This window comes from Tamandua tetradactyla, chromosome 12, assembly GCF_023851605.1.
Source record: "Tamandua tetradactyla isolate mTamTet1 chromosome 12, mTamTet1.pri, whole genome shotgun sequence".
Taxonomy (NCBI): Eukaryota; Metazoa; Chordata; class Mammalia; order Pilosa; family Myrmecophagidae; genus Tamandua; species Tamandua tetradactyla.
In genome coordinates this window covers 94,786,411-94,808,465 of record NC_135338.1, presented here as the reverse complement: position 1 = coordinate 94,808,465, position 22,055 = coordinate 94,786,411, and the positions used below count along the sequence as shown (strand labels likewise).

Genomic DNA, 22,055 nt, shown 5'->3' with positions numbered 1-22,055 from the left:
TCTCTCATACATTTCCAACCACTTCATCTATTTCCCCACCCTATTTAAATGTTTTTCCAACAAAACGAGCATAATTTTTGTGTTACTTGTTTTTCTAATTTGTTGAGCACAAAATATTAACATTAGCACCATATTCTATTATTATTCATATATTGTAAGAAGTTTTAAGCCACTTTGAGGGTTTGTTTTGCATGTGCCATGAGACCTACACATAATCCAAACATTTTTTCTTATGGGAAATGTTTGGGAGGTTGCCTGAGTGGAGCCACCTCCCAAATGTCCATGCACTTGAAACACAAATCACACAGCCAATAAATAATTGTAGAGCGGTTTTTGTTACAGTTGCTGTTTCTGTTGTCTGGAGACCAGGCAAGGGAGTGTGACTCAGGGCAAAAACTGACCCTCAATACTGGGATCAGTGATTGCTCCCATCTTCTGCCACTCAACCTTGCATTTCATTTACACACAATTATGCAACCCTGCATTTTATGTGATTACATATTGGATAGTATTTTTAGCTCTGTGTGTTTTCTTTCTGCCTCCATCCACCTTAACCAAAATAATCTTTACCCTTTTCTCTTCACTTCCACACTTTCCTTGTACTCATTTTCTTTAAAATATGCTCAACTTCTCCCATAAATATTCAGCAAGAAGGAACACCAAAGTTAGCTTTCAATAAATTATTTGTGTTAGAACCACGGAATCCCAAAGCCAGAGTAAAATCTCCCTGATTTCAAAGCTGAAGGAGCTAGAGTTAACTTCCTTAAAGTCACATGAGCCATTAGTGATAGTACCAGATAAAGCCCTGGTCTGATTCCCATGAATTGACTTGGGTTTCTTGCTGCTTTGTCCAAGGTAACCCAGTCATAGCTTCCTTCCTCAGAGTCCTATAGAAACCAGCAATAATTCTGGAGACAGAAAGACAGATTCATGATCAATTTTTCACTCTCTTCTAAATTTTCCAAAATCTCCTTCTCAAAGGCTCTTGGCATACTAAAATTACTATCTCTATACTATTTCTTCAGATTGGAAATATTTAGACAGTCATCTTCTCTACATGCAGAAAGTCACTACAGTGGAGTCTCAGGAAGAACTGGGTCAGATCTGTCTCCTCTACTAGCTGCTGAGCGGAGGGAGATTTGCCAAGGAGCTGATGAAGCTTAAGTTAACAGTGTTCGTCGTTTGCACAAGCCCCTTCTGCAGCCCTGTGCCTAAATTTCCTTTTTTGTTTTTTTTTCTTGAAAAAGGACCCTCAGATAGTATTGGCTTCAGGCCCCTCAGAACCCAGATCTTCCCTGTCTAAGCTGTTTGCACTTGGGAAAATCATTATTGCTCTAACATTAGGTTTTCCACTAGTAAAATGAGCATAATAGTTCTGTGGTTGTATAAATTGACTCTTCATCTTTGTCAGCCTTCTTATTTTACTGCATGACATGGTGTAAGTACTCAGTGAACATGCTATCCTTATCACTGACCTTCCAGTACTGGCTGGGAGACAGCAAGTGGGAGCTGAGAGTTCCTAAGTTTCACGACCAAAATTAATTAGAGAAATAATGAGAGGCGTAGGCCTGAGGTACTTGTCCAAGAAAAAGGCTGCTACAAGCACTTTGTGTGCATGCATTGGCATTAAAAAGTAGTTTCTATGAGTTCAAGTCAAGGCTAGGATACTCCTTTTTCCTGTAAATTGTCCAAAAGAGCTGTTGTCTATGTATCACTATTGGATCAAACTTTCTAAAAGTGTTCACTAATACATTCACTCAATCATTTTTCTAACCTGCTAGTTCACTTTTTTTCACTTTCCTTGTCCATGATGAGGTTATTATAACAAAGAAAAGACAGTGCTCTCTTGCACATTGCCAAAGGAAAAATATTTAGGAGGCCAATTTATTTATTTGTGCAGAGGGAGAAGGAGAACAGATTTCAGAGTCAAAACCTTCTTTGGCCCCAGCGATGGCAGCAGGCTAGCCAAGTTATTGATCATTTTGTTCTTACATTGGTCCATTTACATTCACAAGAGCAGCAGGCAAGCAGCAGAGACATCTCTCTGCTGTGTGTTTCCATTATCACGCCCCCCCCCCCCCATCCTTCACCCCTTCTGTGGTTTTTCTCTGCATTTAGAAAGTCATTGAGAAATGTTAATGGCCTAGTGGAAAACTAGCTATTGGGGAATGACAAATGGGCAAGTAGAGGAATGAGGGTGTGCAGCTAATGATTTCCTACAGGTGATGATTAAACATCGTTCCTCCATCTCTCAGCACCTAATTCTCCTCAAGGCTGATTTATGGAAGACACCCTAACGTACAGTTCCTGCAGTTTTATCAGCCAGGAACAATTTGGCCAAGAGAAGTAGTCTGCCCCTGCTTCTCATTTTCTTTCAGCCCAAGAAGCAAGAAATGATAAAATGTAAAGAACAACAAGGACTTCATTCTGTTAATACTAAAAAGACAAAATGGCATACTACAAAGACTACTAAAGAGGTAGGTAATCATGAGTGAGAGAGAATTTATGATGGCAAAGTCATTACTTCATAGAAGTCATTACTTGTCCCAGACATAGGAGAAGGCTCCTCCAGTTCCTATAAATGGAAACCAACTACTGCTATTTCAGTCTGTCTAAAATTAGCCACACACCCCATTTTTCCAAATGCAAAGGATATGCCTTTACTCTATTCTGAGGAAGGCTGCAAGGTTAACGTAAGCACCAAGCAATAATGTGGGAATATTTGTGATAGGAAAAATGATAATAATTAATGCTTTCATTGTGAAATCAATGAAAAGAATGTAGCATAATCATGATTTTTCTCTTTCTGAAAAATTCTACTTGCTTCTCTTCTGTCATGGCAATTGGAGATTTTAATGTCCTTCAAGAGTCTATATCCAGATTTTCAATTGAAGTTTAAATGTCATCTAAAATCATGACTGTATAACAATGGCTATTTCACTGAGTGCTACAAAAGGAAATGAGGTCTGTGATTTTGGGAGGAAACCCAAGAAAGTCAACTAATGTCAATCAAGTAATTAATAATTTCATAATATGTATTAAATCCTTAATCATATAAGAGCTAGTCTTTATTGGATACTTACTTTATGGTCAGCACTTTGCATACATTATCTTGTTTAATCCTAATAAATTTTATATGAAAGTTGCTATTATTATTTTATTTTACAGGTGAGGAAAGGGACTTAGAGAAAAACTAAATAATTTGTGCAAGAATCACAGATCTACCAAGCAGTATCTGATAGCAGAACCTGGGCTCATGTTCACTATAGTATACTCATTCTCTGCATGCTTTCTCCTTTAACATTTACTCTCCTGGCTAACAATGTTTAGTAAGTATAATTAACCCTGTGCTATTTTGGAGTTCTGAAATGGATATGAAATCCATAATATTTTGGATTAAACAAAGAGTACTGAACTGAGTGGACTAGGAACAGGGTTCCATATTAATAAGCAATTCAAACATTCTACCATTCACAGACATCTATATTAAATATGATCATACCACCTACTCTCATGTGCTATTAGCTTAAATTCTAATAAAAGTGGATCCTTGACACTTAGATGAGGATAATTCAAATGGCTCTTGAGCCCCCCATAACACAATCCAGAGTATTCATTCAAACCTTCAACAATGTTCATTGAGCACCGAAGACTTCACTGGGAAACAAAAGCAGACTTGGTCCCATCATTATGATGCATAGAATCCAGTGTGGCAGGCAGGCATTAATCAATTAATCATAATATTCAATGAAAACAACTATGGCTAGTGTTATAAAGGAACAATACATGGTACTATGGGAGCATATAATAGTGTCCAAATTATACTAGGAGCAAGGAAATATTTCCTTGAAGAGGTTGCCACTGATTAAGATAAGAATGAATAGGTGTAACTAGAGGGGTGGTAAGAGATTTCCAGGCAAAGAGAACGTGCACAGACCTGGTAGTATGATGGAACTTGGAGTATTTAAGAAACTAAAGGAAGGCTGATGGTGATGGAAAAACAAAGGGGTTTTAGGGCCAGATGAGGCAGGGGGTTCAGGGGATACAGGGGTCTGGGTCATGACGGCCTGTGAAGGCCTCAGCGAAGTTCGTAGTTTTTATCACAGGAGCATCGGGAAGCCACAGGGGTCACTGATACTTCAGAAGCCGTGATGACTGATTCTCTTGCTTTCTCTTTCAGATTTGCTTACTTTTTTTATTAGAGAAATTATAGGTTTACAGAAAATCATGCCTAAAAACAGAATTCCTATATATTACCCTATTATCACTATTTTGCATTAGTGTGGTACATTTGTTACAATTCATGGAAAGAACATTTTTTATAATTGTACTATTAACTATAATTCATCCTTTATGTTAGAGTTCACTGATTGTATTGTATGGTCTTATGGTTTTTGCTCTTGATTTTTAGTCTATTAACATTTATACAAATTAAGTTTCTCCCTTTTAACCACATTCACATATATAATTCAGTGCTGTTGATTCTGTTCACAATATTCTGCTACTGTCACCACCATCCATTACCAAAACAGTCCCATCAACCCAAACAGAAACTCTATAACTTCAGCATTAACTCCCCATTCTCTGCCCCTAACCCTTCCCTGGTAACTTATATTCTAGATTCTGACTCTAATTTTGCTTATTCTAATTACTTAATATCAGTGAGATCATACAATGTTTGTCCTTTTGTGTTTGGCTTATTTCACTCAGCATGATGTCTTCAAGGTTCATCCATGTAGTTACACATAGCAGATTTATCTCCTGCTACATGATAGTCAAACAACAATGGACCATTGATGGCAGGACTAGAGACTATCAGCTTAAATAGCCAGAATGGGCCAGGTAAGAAGACTGGAGAGAGGGAAAAAAAATGGAAAGCCTGATGGACGAGGGAGACACTATCAAGGCAACTTTCCGGTGTGGGGAAAAGGAGGGGGGATAAAAGTGTGGAGACAAGGCCATTTGTCATTTAAACCAAAAATACCGATTTTTTTAAATTAATTTTTAAATTAAAAAAATATTACAAGAAAGAAACACAAACATTCCCAACACATGCTCATTCCATTCTACATATATAATCAGTAATTCACAATATCATCACATAGTTGCATATTCATCATCATGATTTCTTAGAGCATTTGCATCAATTCAGAAAAAGAAATAAAAAAACAGAAAAAAAAATTATACATATCATACCCCTTACCCCTCCCTTTCATTGATCACTAGCATTTCAAACTAAATTTATTTTAATATTTGTTCCCCCTATTATTTATTTTTATTCCATATGTTCTACTCGTCTGTTGACAAGGTAGATAAAAGGACAGTCAGACACAAGGTTTTCACAATCACATAGTCACATTGTGAAAGCTATATCATTATACAATCATCATCAAGAAACATGGCTACTGGAACACAGCTCTACATTTTCAGGCAGTTCCCTCCAGCCTCTCCATTACATCTTGGATAGATAACAAGGTGATATCTACTTAATGTGTAAGAATAACCTCCAGGATAACCTCTTGACTCTGTTTGGAATCTCTCAGCCATTGACACTTTGTCTTATTTCACTCTTCTTCCTTTTGGTCGATAAGGTTTTCTCAATCCGTTGATGCTGGGTCTCAGCTTATTCTAGGATTTCTGTCCCACGTTGTCAGGAAAGTCCACGTAGACAGGGGGAGGGTAGTGAGTTTGCTTGTTGTGTTGGCTGGAGAGAGAGAGGCCACAACCAAAGAGGTTCTCTTGGGGGTGACTCTTAAGCCTAAAAAAATACCCATTTTTTATACATTTGCTTAGGGTACTCAAGAGCTATGTGAAACTTGGACAAGTCATTTAACCCTGTTGTACCTTGGTTTTTCCTCTGTAAAAGCAGAGTTAACGAATCCTTCCCCAAAGTGTTATTGAGATGGTCAGATGGTATGGCAATAGATAGTCCTTTATACTTAGGAGTTGCTCAGTAAAAACTGAATCACTCTTTCTCTAGTTCATAGCAGGACACTGAGCTTGACAGCTAAGGAAATGAGCCTCACCCTACCTGTAGTAGTGTTGTGGGGTTAAAAGGAAACAGCATGTGGAGGAGCGTTCAGCAACCTCTTACGGCTGAAATTCAGTAAGAAGGGCAGCATCAGGCTTACATAGAAAAACCCCCAAGCAGGACTATACTCTGTCTGTGCAGCTTCAGAAGCCAGCATCTAAAGGTTAACAATGAATAAACTTACCTAAATATCCAGAGAGGAGATGAATTTACAAACACAGAGAAAATCTTTTACTATTAATACATCTGACTAGTGGCTCTGACTAGTGAACAATTTTCAAAACCTAATTTATGGCACTCTCTGGGAAGTGACTTGCATAATTCGCCAGAAGTGGAATGAGCAGAAGAAGGGAGAAATAAGACATGCTAACTAGATTCAAAATTGGTCAACACACCTTGGACTTAACAGCAGCCAGAGGGAACTTTCTAAATTGCCAATATTCTTGCTTAAACCACTTAAGTGGCTTCCAATTACCCTCTTTGAAGTTGCAATTCCTTACCGTTCTCCAGTCTTATCAACTTCTTATCTTCTTCTGCCCAACCTCCAAGTCCAGCATTATATTTGCCAACTCCAGGCTGTCACACCAGCTGCTCCATCAGCTTCCTGTACATGGATATCCCACCCCATGCTCTCCCCCTTTTGCCCTCAAAATTCATCCTCACACCTTCATCCTCAAAATTCATCCTCACACCTTCAACTAGGAGTCACTTCCCTGGCTCCCTTAACCTAGGTTCAAGCATTTCCACACAATCCCATAGAATACCACACTTCCCTTCTTAAAACATATATGCCATGGAACTGCAGCAACTCTGTCCAGCCAGTATCTCCCACCTGGCCAGGAGCCTATAAAGACGGGGCCATATCCATCTTATTAATTGCTGTGTCCCAGTGCCTAGCACATAACAGGTTCTCTAGAAAGCTCGCGCATGAATAAATGGACTCTAAAAGGTGATCTGAAGATCTCAAAGCAAACATCACTTGGGGTCTGGGAATCTTGTGAGAAAACAGCTATGCAGATTTGTTTTCATTTTCTACTGGTTTTTAAATGCGAGCACTGCTGGAATGCTGTGGAGGACACATCTCATTGTATGGAGGATTCTGCACATTTCACCCTTGGCCTCTGGCATTAAAGTCTAATATTAACCCATTCCATCCTCCAGTCATCACAACAACCACATATTGCCCCCACTAACATCACTCTGTTTCCAGATGCTGCCTCCAATGAGGAAACAGTGGCAGATCAACCAAGACATCTTGGATCTCAGCCAAATGGTGTGGGCTAAAAAAAAAAAACCCAAGCCACTGGTTGCCTTCCTTCATTGTCACTTTAATGAATATGTCCTTTTAGAGGTCATTTCTTAAGAAATGAATTTAGATGTGTCAGATCTAGTCGATGGCCCTGGCAGGACCTTCTTCCGCATGTGCATCACCTTGGGAAAACAAACTACAAGCACAAGAGAAGAACTTGATATGGCACAAAAGTAAGATTAGAGGGCAACCAAGCATAGATGTGGAGGAGGAATACCTGGAAGAGGTGTATTCTGAAGTCAAACTCAAAGGAATAATTCTCTAACTCTAAATGACATAAAAGGCCTTTGCATCATGGCATCGGTACCCACTGCCCCTTGGAGAAGACAGGCAACCTGATTTGCCCTGGGATTTTGAATTTTTCTGGCCAATTTTTTCAACAGTTTGTGTACTCTAAACAAAATGAGTGTGCTTTCCTTGGGGATTAAATCATAAACTTTAGGTGATGCTAGCTTTCTCTACTACTTGGCTTTAATTTTAACCTGGATAGAATTCCCCCTGCTATCCACTATATAGCATATTGAATATTTTCATTTTCATTTCAGAGACAGGATGAACAGGCTTCTTCTGTGTTTTGTAGAGAGACAGCCAAAAGCATTAGCTCATCTATCCCCACTTTTACTTGCCTCCCTTCACCCTTCTCTCTCCTTTGGTTTTTACTTTTTGCCTTTTCCATAGAGCAGACATCAGTATAAAAGTCCATCATTTGGTGGAAATATTTTCTCCATTTGATGTCTCTTCCTCAGACAAATATATGGATGATGCAATTTCCCATGCCATCATTTTGCAACAAAAGTTTGCTGAGAAATCTTAAATTGTGCAGCATACATCCCCTCATTCTCTTTACTGGTAAGGCTCCAAAAATGCTAGAGGGAATAAATGAAATAAGAAAGCTAGAAGAAGAAAGGAAGGATAGAAATAGAGGAATGGCAGAAAGCTAATTGCCAGGTAAAGGGAACAACAGATTGGATTTTCTCTTGAGCTTGGCAACTGATGCAGTCTAAAAGGTCAGCACTGCTGAAAAGAGAATGCAAAAGGATAAAAGTTTGGGAAAAAAGAAACCACCTAATGCAGAGATATTAGTGTTATCAATGGCAATAAAACTTGCACAATCACAAATGAACATCAGAATGGAAGAGGTCACTGGTGAGACCCAGTGATGCTTTCAGTACACACGGACCACTTTGCCCACCATGAGAGGCGAACATCAAAGCCCCAACGGTGACTCCACCAGGGATCAATCCTTGTAGAAGCGCTTTGAATCCAATACCCAACACAAGAGGGCTAAATGTGTGCTCTTTTTCTGCCAATAATCCCTTCCCTACACAACTCCCTTACTCTTGGAAAAACTGCAGAGTAAAGTAAAATTCCAGACATTTGAACACACCTATTGACAATACTGTAAGCCAATCAATATTGTTTGAGCATTGCTTAAGTTCTTTGGCACTCTGGGTTATCAAAAATCATGTGAGACATGAGACCTGTCCATAAGAATCTTGTAATCTAGCTGGGCAAACAAGGCATATACTCAGAAACAATGGATGGTGATATTAACTGAAGCTCTGTTTCTTAAACTTAGTATAAGCACAAATGCCTTGTGTTGGTATGAAAGTATTATGTACCCCAGAAAAGCCAGGCTTTAATCCTGATTCAATCTAGTGGAGGCAGCCATTTCTTTTCATTCTGATTCAATACTGTAAATTGGAAATTTAAGATTAGATTATCTCCATAGGGATGTGACTAGATGGAGATATAACTCTGCTCATTTAGGGTGGGTCTTGATTAGTTTACCCACATCCTTTAAAGAGGGAAACATTTTGAAGGAACCTCAGAAGTGATAGAAATAATAGGTGCTTCAGAGCTGAGAGAAACTTCACAGCAGAGCTGACAAAGATGCTGACATGTGGAGTAGAGAGGCATGGATGTCTGGAGATTTTTGGAGCCCAGCAGACATTGCCATGAGATGTTAAGCAAGCCAGAACCTAGAGAGAGCCAAGGGAGGCCAAGAGATGAATGTCAGCCCTGGAGAAGCAAAGTGAGGAACCCCTACAGGAACAGAGGCTGAAAGCAATGGAGCCCAGAAGCAAGGGACAAACTGATGCCAGCCATGTGACTTTCCTGCTGACAGAGGTATTCCTGACCCACGGGCCTACTTGAATTGAGGTATCTTTTCATGGACGCCTTAGTTTGGACATTTTTATAGTCTTAGAACTGTTAACTGGTACCTTATTAAATTTCCCTTTTTAAAAGCTGTTCCCGGATTGGTATATCACATTCTGGTAGCTTGCAAACTACTATACCCTTTTTAAATAAAAATATTCCTTTAAATCTCTAGCGTCATAAAATATTTGTCCTATTGTTTCTGGCTTATTTCACACATCATGATGATCAGAACTTCATTCTTTTTCATGGCTGAATAATATTCCAGTACATGTTTATACCATATTTTGTTTCTATAACTCACTGATTTGAAATAATTAGAATAAACAAATTTATAGAGTCAGAATCTAGAATATGGTTTATCAGGGGTTGGGGTGGGAAAGGGAATAGGTAGTTAATGCTTAAATCATTCAGAGTTTGTTTGGGGTGATAGAAAAGTTTTGGTAATTGATGGTGGTGATGGTAGCACAACATTGCAAACACAATCAATAGCACTGAATAATATATTTGAATGTGGTTACAGAGAAAATTTTACTAGAATAAAATTAAAAAAAAAAAGAACACAGGCAGTAAGCCCTAATGTAAACCATGAATCATAGTGCAATTATAATAACATATTTTCATGAATTGTGGACAAATGCCACACTAACACAAAGCATTAAGAATGGGGGGGGTTAATACAGCAAATCTGCATTTTCTGGATGGTTTTTCTGCAAATGCACACCTCCTCTAATGAAATGACAAAAAAAAACCTCTAGTATCAACTTAATTTTTAAGATAACCATATTTAAATTAGCACAAACATGAAACATATTTAGAGTGCTTATGTTACAAACTAATAAAATTTGAATTAACCATTTTAATTTAATGTGGCATACACTGTTTTTTGCTGAAAACTACATCCTTGTGGTTTTCATGATTCAGGTCTCCCTTGTGTTGAACTGAGCAACAGTTGTCATAATGTGGTTTGATTAGTAAGATTTTCAACAAGCTTGCTACTTAGTGCAGAGGAGACCTGTGAGGACAGAAGTCCTTGATTTCCTGGAGCTAATGCCTGGCTGCAGAGAGCAAGTGGGCCCCAAGAAGCCAGTGGACACAGGGGACACCTGCATCTAACTGAGGGCAGAATTGTCCTCCAGACATTCAATGTTGGGTGCTCTGAGATAACAGAGTTTAACATGGACAAGCTGTCAAGGGAGACAAAGGGATTCCTTTTACCTCTCTCTTTCGTATATTCTTGCAAGATATGATCTACAATTACAAAGGCAGCCTTCATTCCAGCCCCAGATTACTCTTTTGTGCCCCAAAGCAAGTTTTCAGAAAATAACACTCACTGGAAAAGGCCTGAGAAATTATCTGGTGCCTCATGTATGGCCTGAGTCCTTGGCGAGCACATGGAGCCTGAGTAAGAAAAACCTGGGTCTGGGACCATCCAAAGTCATATTACATAATAATGTTTATAATATATTATCTACTTAAGATAAATTCACATTCTCTAAATGCATTTGGTCTCTGCTCTTAACTGACTTATGTAGGACGGCAACATGCTCTGGAATAATGTGATTTTAAAAGGGGAGGGAATAGTCTCTTATAACCAGTGGCTTTTTGGAAGGAAGGAAAGAAGAGCGGGAGGGAGGGGAAGAGAAGGGAGAGACAGGGGAAGTTAAATTGTGGACATTCAGTATGTGGAAATCCTATATGTTAATATTGCATTATGCTGGTCATTGTCCCTTATCTAACCACGCATCCTTGATTTCGGTTTAGAACATGTAGGCACTGATACAGAGAGTACAGATATAACCACTCTTCATACAGTACAAAATGGTTGGGCCACAGAGTTTGGTTTCCACTCTCTACTTCTTTCTTCTCCAAATATGGTTCTCAATATTCCTTGGAGGGCAGGGTAAGGTTGCTCCCTTAAATGTCAGTCTTTAAAATATACATAACATTAAAGAGGGTATAGAGAGTCTTTCTGCCTGGCCTCTAGCCTCTGGAAATGGGGTGAGTAAGGGCCGGGGATGGGGCTGAGCTACTGAACTCTTGTCTTCTCTCTGGAGCCTGGGTTCTGCCATGTGTTGACAGTAAGGGAATAATCTGCCTAACTCTCCTGTCACCATGCTATTTGCATCGAACTCATCACCTGGAAATCCCTTTTCCACCAGATAAAACAAATGACCTTGTCCTAAAAACCCCGATGAATTAAGACACATTTCAGAAACACATCTGTTTTGCTTCAGCACCCAGCATGCCACAAACCCACAGGCTACAAATGCTGGTTCCAATGAGACCGGAATGATGGATAAGTAGAAAACCAGGAAAATTGGAATAGATAAGCTCTAGTGCGGGCAGAGCCTCGAGCTAATGAAATAAGTGTTGCACAATCTGAGGGCTTCATTTAACCTTTTGGTCTCCATCATGGCAATGCTGCACACAGAGAGATTAGTAGAGATTCCAGGATGTCCTCCTATGGCACATTAACTCCTCACTAAGATGGGCTATTGGAACAGGAGTGCAATTTACAGACTACCATAAGGTGAAAGTTAATTCATTCCATATAAATAACAAATTGCACCAAGGTAATAAAGTGCTGCCTAGGAGAGATCATTACAGAACAACTTATATAAATATGAGAGGATGGTGTGTAAATAGAATATCAGTCCTTTAATGTGGAACGAACAGTTCTAAAACTCTGATATTCGTGATTAAAACATGTTTTTCGCCTAAAAAGGATTTACCATTGTCTCTGCAATCCTGTCTATAATTATTATTTGCTAAAAAAAGCTGATTTTTTCCTAGCTAATTGTAAGGCAGCATTCCAAGAAATATACATGGCCAATAAACAAGAAAAGATCTTCAATTCCACTGACAAAAAAGATATTTAAATAAAAACATGAGGATTTTCTTTCACCTATTTAGATTGGCAACATTGTTAACCCTGATGGGAAGAATGCAGGGAAATAAATGGATTTGCCCCCATGTTGATGACTGAGACGTAATTAGCAGAATCTAACACAATTTAAAATGCTCATACCTTGTAACAACAATTCCAATATTTGATATTTACTTAACAGTTACACTGGAAAGGGAAGGCAAATGAATGTCCCTGTCAGCACTACTTTTTTAGAGCAAAAACAAACGACAATACAACTGCAGCCACAAACACAAACTTGGAAGAAAAAAAAAAAACCTCAAGGTGCAGCATGGCAGCTACTTCAATAAATGATCATATATCCATAAATGGAATACTACGTAGCTATTAAAAAGAACAAGGTAGTCTGTGTGTGTTGTTATGAAGAAATCACCAGGATGCACCATTCAGTGAAAAAGCAAGTACAAAAGAGAATGTATGGCAGAACTCCTTTTTGTATTAATGATAATTGTACACTCAGTTATGTGGTTAGAAAACCTTCTGCAAAAATCTTAAGAAAATATTAAGAAAAACCTTGAGCAAGAAGATTTGTTTCATGTTTCTTTACTTTTACACTTTTCATACATTTTCTGATTTTATACATTTCACAATTTTGTATACTTTATTTTTATCTGCCATTGAAATTTTCTGTGTGTACTGCTTTAATCTACAAAATGTCATCAGTAGCTCTTTAGAAATGGAGACGTCACTCATGTTTTCTGTTAAAAACTTCTTATAAAGTATCTAATAAATAATACTTCAGTAAGAAATATACTTTCATGATCCTCTTCCATGATCACAGATTTTAAGTGAGAGCAGCATGAAATTGTGGCCTGCTGGTTGAACCCACAGCCTCCTAAGGATGGAAGTGCTCTCCGTAGAGTTCTGAGCAGCACGATTGGGAGGACATGTAAGCCGAGACATTGCAGTGCAGAACTGTCCATTTTTAAGGTCCAGTGCAGAGCTGTCCATTTCTAAGGTCCACTGTGTTAATGCATATGCCAATTAATCATTGAATTACTGAAAAGTTTCACATGACCTCATCTCTATGATGACTAACCAGTGCCAGAAAGAGGCCTATAATTTTAAAAGCTTAGTTCACTAAGAAATAGGATCTCTTATGAGGTTTTCACAGGGCTTAAAACAATTTGCAGTTATATTTTATGAGTTTTTTCCAATAAAATGTAGGCTCCGTGAGGTCAGGCATCATATCAATTTCACCCTTCATGGATCACTAACTCTGGACCCAGCAGCTAATGTAAAATAGAGGCATATCTTAGAGGTATTGTGGGTTCAGTTCTAGATCAATGCAACAAAGCAAGTTACATGGATTTTTGGTTCCTCAATGCATAAAAATATTTTGTTTATATTATACTGTAACTTATTAAGTGTGCAATAGTATATCCAAAAAAAAAAAACAATGTACATACCTTAATGAAAGATACTTTATTATTTAAAAATGCTAACCATCATCTGAGCTTTTCTGCATCCCCAAACATCTGAGTCTAGGCTGTCTCTGAACTCTGAGATGAGTCGTGCTGGGCTGCTTAGCTGTGCTGAGCTCTCTTCTGACCTCTATTTTTTGAGCCTCCAGCTAACTAAACTAAACATCATACACTGCTGAAGGCATTCCCCTTAGCTAGCCTCAGATGTAATCAATCACAGATGAACTTCACATGCTGATGATTTAAGTGCACAGTAACAGAACAACTGGGCATCATTACCTGGCCAAGTTGACACCTGAAACTAACTACTACAGTGGCTACCCCTTGTCAACTTGGCAACTATACACATCACCTTAAAACATACTTAATTTCTAAATAGAAAACAATAACAGACATATTTTTCCCTAACAATGCTCATTTGTCCTGCATATAATGTACTAAATCTTTCCATATACCAAATACATTTCATCAAAATATCTGATAAGCCTTAAACCATTTCAGTAACAATACAAATACAATACCAACTTAAAAAAAACAGTACAAGATCTTATCAAAGACAGTTACAGGTAAGGTCTGTCCTAAAGCAAAATTCTCCTCTGGCTGTGGAGTTGTGAACTTAGAGTAAGTTATCTGCTTCCAGTATATCAAGAAAGAATCCCACTGCCATAGGAGAAATTGGAAGGAAAACAGGTGTCTGCAGACCTAAACAATTCTGAAAACCTGAAGGGAAAACTGTTAGATTTCAAAATCTGAGAGTCATACCTCCTCGGAGATTAAGAAAGAGGCAGTCTCACCCTTCCCAAAGGCCTACATAGGAGCCCTGCTTTCTCCAAACACTGTGATGAGGATTGCAACAGTGGGGAACATTGGGGGGACCACCGTTTTTCAGCCCCATCCTTCTCAAGCATCTGGGTGGCATCCAGATTCTCTGCCATCTCCAGGGAATATGCTCAACCCCTTCAGAACAAAGGGGTAGCAGCCAGGTTCCTCCCAATCCCTGAAGAATGTGATCTACCCTCTCTGAGGCATGGGACACAGAACTCTTCCTGAACATTCAGGCAGAAAGCCTACCCTCTGCCTCCAAGGGCAAACTTAGCCCCTACACACACACACGCGGGTGGATCCACTCTCCTAGCCTGACATTTCTTGGCTTCAAACCTTAGCTTCCATGGTTCTGCCTCTGAAGTTATTCTTCCTTCTATCTATTCATTTTCTGTTCCTTCCAGTCCAGACTAGCAATGGTTCTGTTTATACAGGTCTCACAAAAAATTTGTAGGCTTGGCATGCAGAATACAAGAATCAAAGCCATTAGAAAATAGGACTTTTCACAAATCCTTTCTGGCTAACTCCATCTCCAATCCTAGTGTGGTAGTTAGATTCAGTTGTCAACTTGGCCAGGTGAAGTTACCTAGTTCTGTTGCTGTGGACATGAGCCAATGGTATGTGAACCTCATCTGTTGCTCATTACATCTGCAGCCAGCTAAGAGGAGTGCCTGCTGTAATGAATGATGTTTGACTTAATTGGCTGGTGCTTAAATGAGAGAGCTCAACATAGCATAGCCCAAACAGCTCAGCATACCTCATCTCAGCACTCACAGCTCAGCCTAGGCCTTTGGAGATGCAGAAAGAAATCACCCGGGGGAAAGTTGCTGGAACCCAGAGGCCTGGAGAGAAGGCCAGCAGAGATCACTCTGTGCCTTCCCATGTAAGCGAGAACCTCAGTTGAAAGTTAGCTGCCTTTCCTCTGAAAAAATAATGACATAATCCCCCTTTTATTAAAGGCCAATCTGTCTCTGGTATGTTGCATTCTGGCAGCTAGCAAACTAGAACACCTAGCTTGTCTCACTTTTTGGAAGCCCAGAATTTTCCAGACCATCAATTTCTAGTTTCTCTGCACCTAAAAATTCAGTTTTCAGCTATGCCTTCCCCATCACATTTTACTATAAGCTGCAAGGTAAAACCAGGCTGCATTTTCCACATTCACTTTAGAAATCTCCTCAGCCAAGAATTCTATCGTCAAATTCAAATTCTCCTTTCCATCCAGCACCAGGACATAATTTTGCCAAATTGTCTTCCACCTTCAGACAGTGTTCACCTTCTGTCCAATCTGCAACAACACATTCCTCTAAGTCTTCAATGGAAGTATTTTTAGAGTCCATATTTCCACCCACAGTCTCTTCACAGCAATCTAGGCTTTATCTGTCAAGCTCCTCATAATTCATCCAGACTCCTCCCCTTATCCATTAAAAAAAACTATTCCAACATGTTTGACATTTGCAAATGCAGGAGCACCCCACTCCTCTTGTACCAGCATCTGTTTTAGTTTGCTAAGGCTGCTGGAAATGCAACACACCAAAGATGGTCTGGCTTTTTTATTTTTATAAAGGGGATTCATTTACAGTTTAAAGTTCCTTGGAGGAAAGGCAGCTACCTTTCATTTGGGTTTCTCTGTCACATGGGAAGGCACACAGCAATGTCTGCTGGTCCTCTCTCCTAGCTTCTGGGTCCAAACAGCTTTTCCTGGGGCATGTCCTTTATTCATCTCCAGACATCAGGTTCTGAGCTGGCTCTCAGCTGTAGCTGAATTTTGCTGGACTGTGCTGAGTTGTACTGAACTCAGCTGGACTGTTTCTTTCTCTTTTGACTTCTCTTTTTAAGCCTTATTCATTGTGGAAGGCACTCTCCTTAACCAACCACAGATGTAATCAGTCATATATGAAATGCACATGTTAATGATTTAAGTCACCTGCAACAGAACTGGGCATTACCACCTGGCCAAGTTGATACCTGACCCTAAGTACTACAATTGGTGACTCCTTTCCAGAAGGTTTTCAATTGACTTTACCCAGCTCTATGAGGGAAATCACCATCCATAGTAGCTATGGCCTTATAAAAAATAAGATTTGAAAGTCAAAGTTACTCCTTGATCCATGGGCTACAGAATGGATGTTGTATTAGCAGGCATGAAAACAACATTCATCTCATTGTTCATCTCCATCAGAAGCTCTTGGGTAACCAGATATATTGTTGATGAGCAGTAATATTTGGAAAGTAATCTTTTCTTCTGAGCAGTTGGTCTAAGCAGTGGAGTTCATATATTCAGTAAACCATTGTTTGTTGTAAACAGATGTGCTTCAGCCAGGCTGTGTTGTTCCATTTATAGAGCATAGGTAGAGTAGATTTAGCTCATTTCTTAAGCAACTAGGATTTTTGGAATGGTAAATGAGCATTGGCTTCAACTTAAAGTCAGCCACTACTTTAGCCTCTAACAAGGGTGTCAATCAGTCTTTGAAGCTTTAAAGCCAGCTATCAATGTCTTCTCTCAAGCTATGAAAGTTCTAGATGGCATATTCTTCCAAAATACATTGTTTGCATAGAAAATCTGTTGTTTAGCCATCTTCATCAATTATCTTAGCTAGATCCTCTTAATAACTTGCTGCAGCTTCTCCATCAGTGCTTGTTGCTTCACCTTGAACTTTCATGGTATGGAGGTGGCTTCTTTCCTTTAAACATTCTCCTGCAGCTTCCTCATATCTCCCAGCCATCACAGAATTCAAGAGAGTTAGGGCCTTCCCCTGGGTTAGGCTTTGGCTTATGAGGAGGTTGTAGCTGGTTTGATTTTCTATCCAGACCATTCAAACTTTTTCCATATCAGCAATAAAGCTGTTTCACTTTCTTATCATTTGCGTGTTCACTGGAATAGCACTTTTAAATTCCTTCAAGAACTTTTCCTTTGCAGTCACAACTTGGCTAACTATTTTGCACAAGAAGCCTTGCTTTGGCCTATCTTAACTTTTGACATGCCTTTTTCTCTAAAGCTTAATCATTTCTAGCTTTTGATTTAAAGTGAAAGATGTGCAACTCTTACATTCACTTGAACACTATGAGGCCATTATTGGGTTATTAATTGGCCTAATTTCAATATCTTTGTGTCTCAGGGAAAGGAGAGGACCAAGGAGAAGGACAGAGACAAGAGAATGGCTGGGTGGGTGGAGCAGTTGGTACACACACAACATTTATCAATTAAGTTCACCATCTTACATGGGCATAGTTTGTGGCACCCGGAAACAATTACAATAGTAACATCAAAGATTGCAGATCACCATAACAGATATAATAATAATGAAAAAGTTTGAAATATTGTAAAAATTACCAAAATGTAATGCAGAGACACGAAGTATTCACATGCTATTGGAAAAATGATGCCAATGGAATTCTTTGATGTAGGGTTACCTCAACCCTTCAATTCGTAAAGGATGCAATACCTGTGAAGCAAAATAAAGTGAAGCACAATAAAATGATATATGCCTATACTCTAACAACTGGGAAGATTTTTTCACAAAGCATCCATAAGCACTTGTTCATTTAACCAGCATTTGTTTGGTATCTATCATGTGCCTGGTCTTGTGCTAACAGTTAAGGATACATGGGGAATTAGATATCATTGGTTCACAGCCTCATGGGGCTTTTGGCCCAAAGGTGGAGACCGATGTTCACACTCAGGAAATTGCAATAGAAAGCAAAAGTACTAGGGAGGGGAACTTGCAAGGTATGTTGTGAGCACATGGAAAAGGCACTTTCTCCTTCAAGAGATCTAGGGTAAACTTCTTGAGAAAAGAAATACTTACACTGGGGCCTCAAGAATGAGTAGGACTTAGCCAAACTAAGAAGGAAGGTTTAGGCAATGGAAATGGCAAGTTCCAGCTTCAGGGGCAAGAGACTCTATGGCAGGTTTGAGGGAACAAAACCATTTTCATACAGATGGGGTTTAAATAATAAGGAAGGACCATATCTTGCAGGGTCCTTCATAAACTACATTAAGAGGACTGTAAAAGGTTTAGACTTCTCCATGAACATTAGGGTCAGAATTCTAAGTAAAATATGTTTTACTTAATACTTTCTACACTTTCCCCACTTAAACTTACAGAGCCTTTATATCCCCATGTAAAATGGGGATAATAATAGCCCCTTTTAATTATGGATGCATTTAAAGAGACCTAGTATTGTACCCAACACATACCAAGCTTTTTATAAACAGCAGTTATTGTTGCTGATATTATCTATATCATCACTTGTAATAACTCAGAGTCCCATGAATTGAATCTGCTCTTCCCCTCTTTGACCTCCTTGGCACATTATGATGTTCCAAAAATAATAATGGGTCAGGTAAGCAGCAACAGGTCTGGGGCAAAGATGCTCCATGAACTTGTATTCATCAACTACTCCACACAATGTCGTTCTTACTTTTAACCTCAGGAGCAGCATTAGAATTCAACTGACTGTTGACACTTGGTGGCCCCACTCCTAGCCCCACAACCCCAACGGTCCTCACCTGCTGCAGAGAGACTGGTGGTTTCAGGAGCAGAGAAGAGCCTCTCTGCAGATCAACAGAAGCTTGTGGAATGACTGATCTGGCACCTCTGTCTAGCACCGAACTCACGCCAAAAATTTAAAATGAACTAAAGACAAAGACAAATGATTCATCTCTCAAAACTATGTATTAACTAAATTGTCAGAAAACAACAGCCAGTGAAATAGTCCGCAAAGCACAATGTTTTCCTGGATTAGTTTCAGAAGTCTGTGCAAGACAGGGGCAGATCTATTTTAACCCCTTCCAGCTCTGGGGGTGGATGCCCCCCAACTTGTCGTGGTCTAATGTCGATCTATTGGGAAAGGTGCCTGTGCCCTCTGCTTTCAGAATTGATGGTCTTGGACTCCACTGTTATTGTACTGGTTCCCTGAAAAGTCCCGTGATTTATTCCTTCTGTATTAGAAAACCGTATCTGCTCATTGTCTAGGAAGGTCACCGGGAGGGAGGTGTTTCTTTCAGCTTCAGTAGCAGATCACTTGGCCTTTTTCCATATCTCTCTTGGCATGATGAGGAGCTCCATGAGAATGGGGGAGGCCAGGACAAACAAAAAAGACAAATTTATTCCTGAGCAGAAAGCATAATGCAAGGACCTGGCAGAATATATAAATATGCAAAGCAGGCACATCAGCTAGGATCCTTGGTTTCCAGTTCAATTTCTATTTCCACAACTAATTATTCCTGTCAGTAGGAAGTTTTGCCTTAACTAAGGTGGCTGGAAACCATTAGTCACTGAAAATATTTAGTATTTTAGACAAGGCTTGGATTTCCTGTTCCATTCATTTTTCAGCAGGGACCGAGGTTCAGCTAAAGTCTCCAAGAGTATTATCTATGTATATTTAAACAAGCCATGGTACGGTGCTAAAAAATTGTTTTGACAGCAAATTACTTATTTAGCTTCTTAATTACTTTCCTTACTAATCCATATTAGCTTGCCTTTTCTTTTGGTCAAAAACAAGGGGGGGGGTGTACGTGTGTGTGTGTGTGATGCACACAAATGTACACAATTAACTAGCTGTGCTCGAAGGGTCATATTAGGCAGAAAAGGCTGGAATTGCTAAGAGTGGGGAAGTCAACATTTCCAACTTAATCACTATTCTGATGTTGTTCAGAGTCTCTCGGAATATATTCAGGGATCACGTATGTTAGAATACCTGTGGGGGCTTATTAAAATGCAGATTCCTTGTACCTACCCTAGCCCTCCTCATCAGGCATTTTGGAGGTGGAATCCATGAATTTGCACTTTAACCCACTCCCCTGACTGAGTTTCATTGAGCTAAGCAGATAGGAACTCCCATCCTGTAAATAGGGTGAGGGGACTCCGGGCCTCCGCTTTTTTCCATCTCACAACCTGCCAGTAGAGGGTGCTCTCCTGCCAGAAGCCCAGTCTTCTAAAGGGAAAACAGGGCCCACGGAGTTCTGAGAACCTTCAAGAAGAGATCATGGAATGGATTTTCAAGAAAGCATTATTCCCAAGAGATACTGGGGGAGTTCCGACTCTGATGCTAATGTTTACCCTTTAAGGTTACCTTTAGGCTCCGTCCTCTACAGCGTCAAAGAGAGGGGCATTTCCTTCCTTTCAATGTAACAGGTGTGCTTGAGAATAAATGTGACATCCATGAACTGTGCAAGTGAAATGGGTGAATAGTATGATATGTAAATTATACCTCAACAAAACTATTTAAATAAATGAATAAAAAATTTAGGAACAATTTTGCAAAAGAATAAATGTAACTAGAGTACGTCTTTAGGAGGTAAAAGATTCACACCTTTAACATCTCTGGCAAAGTTCTTTGGGATTCTTCAAAATGAATCCATTCTTTCAGCTAAATGATTACTCAATCCTCCTCTATGCACAACTTAAGACTAGGTGCTGCACAATAAAATTTAAAATCTCTGCATAAATGTATATGTTGTGATTACCCCCACAGTTTCCACAGAATTGATCCATATAACGAGCACCTAAGTATATGGATTTTCAGTTTGGTTTCCTCATTATTTGATGAACAAAGCTGCCTGTAGGGCACTAACTTTTTCCAATGCAGAATTTAATTTGGTAAGTAACAGTCCAAAGCAGTAAGAGCAGTAGGGACCATTTAATCTGCAGATTTACCCTGAGCCTATCTATATAATAGGAAGGAAGAAAACACTGAAAGAAAGGGCTTCTTCTCTAAGACACTGCTGGTGGCATGAATGCCAGGTTCAGTTCCTTCTTTGTGCAAACCAGAAAAACACCTGGGAAAACCATAGCTTTGGGAATGAACTACAGGAATAGGACTTTAGGAGGAAGGGGCCATTGGCAGGACCCAGGAACAAGCAGAAGATGTGGGTAGGTGCTGCCCCTTCCTTTCCTACATCCCATAATCAGCTCTCATGATATATATCCCAAGGTATTGGGAACATGAGGTTAAAGAAAACATCCAAACATCAGTGGTAGGTAAGAACAGATTAATCTGAGTCCAGTAACTCCTGTCATTTATTTCTTCACAAAGAGACCCTACAAAAGCAGAAGGCATGGTTTCATCACACACTATTTTAAATCAACCTTCCTCTTCCAGGTATTTGGAAAAGCCACACACTCAGATGCCATTTGTAGGGACTCGGAAAGCATGCAAAATGGGAATCGTTGAGGAAAGGAGCTCTGAAACTACTAGTACTTTATAGTCTGGGTTACTTCTCTTGACTCTTGTCCATGAAAGAGAAGACCCATGTCATCACCGAAATTGGGGCTCACTACCTTGCTACTGATTCTAAGTCACTGCCAAGCTCCCAGCTCTGCTCTCCACTAGAGCAGTCTTAGCCTGCCCTTTCATCATGGTTAAACTGGCACAGGT

The 22,055-nt window shown here is 39.5% G+C and overlaps 1 protein-coding gene and 1 long non-coding RNA gene across 5 annotated transcripts in view; both read right to left on the bottom strand.

Moving 5' to 3' along the window:
* AGBL1 (AGBL carboxypeptidase 1) overlaps nt 1–22,055 on the bottom strand; it is an 872,209-nt gene that overhangs the window by 168,075 nt on the left and 682,079 nt on the right. The window lies entirely within an intron of this gene.
* Nucleotides 656–20,845, bottom strand: LOC143651675 (uncharacterized). Its single transcript, XR_013160126.1, has 4 exons — nt 20,738–20,845; nt 19,186–19,312; nt 18,007–18,118; nt 656–908 (listed from the first exon to the last, which is right to left on the bottom strand). It is a non-coding gene; the product is annotated as an uncharacterized LOC143651675 (long non-coding RNA).